The sequence below is a fragment of the Micropterus salmoides genome, unplaced genomic scaffold (assembly GCF_014851395.1).
Source record: "Micropterus salmoides isolate LMB-PRFRI ecotype aquatic unplaced genomic scaffold, ASM1485139v1 Ms_hic_scaffold_1, whole genome shotgun sequence".
In the NCBI taxonomy this organism is placed as follows: Eukaryota; Metazoa; Chordata; class Actinopteri; order Centrarchiformes; family Centrarchidae; genus Micropterus; species Micropterus salmoides.
In genome coordinates, this window is record NW_024040040.1 from 55433928 (window position 1) to 55436325 (window position 2398).

Genomic DNA, 2398 nt, shown 5'->3' on the forward strand with positions numbered 1-2398 from the left:
TACAGATGCAATTAGCTAAGCAAGCTAGCTAGCTCCACACAGAGCTGTTAGCTCCACCGTCTCATCCAAATATGGTCACTTCCTGGTAGCAAAAACTCAACATGGCGGCGCCCTATCGGCCAAACTCGAGGCTTCAAAATGCCAGTCCACAAACCAACGGGTGACGTCACCACGACTACGTCCACTTCTTATATTCAGTCTATGGTCCCCAAAAGGAAAGCGAGTCCCCACAATGTGACTGTGAACACAGATTTATGTCCCCACAATATGAGTAATACCTGCGCGCGCACACACACACACACAGGAGTGAAGAGGGTTTCTGTCTCTTACAGTTTAATCTGTGTCAATATTAAACAGATTGGAGGCAATCATCTCAGCCAAACTAAAGAAGCTCTGGCACACTCCCAGCTAATCACACACACACACGTGCACACACACGTGCACATATTCCCCTGTTAGACACACTGTTTGTCTTTTTGGACAGCACACAAAACAGAAGAAGGGTTTCAGCCTCTAATTGGAGAAGCAGCTTGTGTGTGTGTGTCAGCAGAGAGCAGCCAATCCTCATCCTGTAATGAATCCGTCCGGGAGGCGACAAACACAATTAAATCTGTCACACTGAACCAATCCCGTTACCTGCTGGGTGTCCTCCACTGGGGATAAAGATGGTAATGAAGTTTTACATTTCCATATTCCATACAGATGTGGCGTATTTACAGTGTGTAAGAAAAAAAAAAGATTTTGATTATAAACATGTAAATGAATGATTATGATTATGAAACATGTAAATGAAATGTGTCGACACGCCAAATGTCAAACATGGCCTCTCTGCAGAACAAAAGTCCCGCTCTCAGAGGGAACTTCTGCTCATTGTTGATGATTTAGCTAAAGTGTTCAGCGGAGCCTTACCAGGGCTTCTAATCTGAATCAAAGGTCTGAAGGCAGAGGCCGCTGTGTGAATAAGTGAATCTTCAGTCAGACCACAGCCTTTGTAAAAGAAGTGGACGTAGCCGACGTGGCCTCACCCGTCGGTTTGTGGACTACCATTTTGAAGCCTCAAGTTTTGCCGTCACCATCTTGGTTTTTGGAACCACATATGACCATATTTGGGCAAGAGAGTGGAACTAGCTAGCTTGGTTAGGTAGGCGCATCTGTAATTCATGGTAACAGTGATGTTAGCCGGGATGCTAATTTTGTCTAGCGACACGTTTAAAACTAAATGTACTTAACTTCACGAGTCTTTTAGTACAACCGAATGCTGAGCGAAGTGAAAACACTGTGAAAGAGTCAAAGCTCTGAGACTGAAACTGCTTCCTGGTCTCTGTTCCTCTAAATGGGACCATAATTTAAAACACACAATCATGTCAAAGTCGTTAGTGTTTGGACTGATGAGGTTATTAAAATGAGATGCGGATTTTCTCCTCTTCAGCGTAGCTCACACACTCGAGCGTTCTGTGATAGAAATAGTAACAGTTGTGTATGCATCAGGGAGAGATGCTGCATGTCTGCTGTTTGGTCTTGTAGAATGCCTGCAGGGCGTTGTGTCTGAGAGAGAGAGAGTGTTTCTGTGTGTCTGAGTTATAATAATGATTCCATCAGTGGTAAAAAGCTTGTTGGGGGTTTAAATTCACCATTTGGCAGAAATACTTTATTTCCCCTCTGGACCACACACACACACACACACACACACACACACACACACACACACACACACACACACACACACTCTCTCTATCTGTCTGTCAACCCTCCTCGGTCTGCTTACTGTGTCTGGCAGTAGCGATAGCAGGCGTAGTCCTCTGCAGTAAGAATGTGGATACCAACTACAGTCAGTGCTGAAATCACTAAATTCACTTCATCACAAAACTACCAAGCTCTCAGTTTGAACAATGTTTCACTGCACAGTAAAATAGAAAGAAGATCTAAAAATGTCAGAAATGTGTGTTGGCGCTGTGGGCAGCCCGTTCACTCTCTACTCGTCACATATGGACGCTTGGTCAACACCTCTTGGGATTGCTTGTTAACGTCCTGGGGGCCCTTTAGGATACACCTACACTACTACGTTTTTGTTTAAAAACAGAGTTTTAAAATGGAGTTCGAAACGTGACCATGACGCCAAACGTTTTCACCTGTCAGCACTAAAAGCTCGTGCAGACTACACGACTTTCAGTGTCGGCCGATGGCTGTGCCGTTCAGACTACACAGCTTGCCGTCTTGTGACGGGAGTCTTGAAGTCGTTGTGGCGTTCACACTTCGTGACTGATCTTTTGTCAAGAAAACACACGTGAAATGTGAAACGGGAAATGAAGTGAACCTGCACACGAAACAGCTGTTTGTTATTGTAAAGATACCAATTATAAAGACAAAGAATCTGGCTGAAAGAATGGATTAGCAGGTA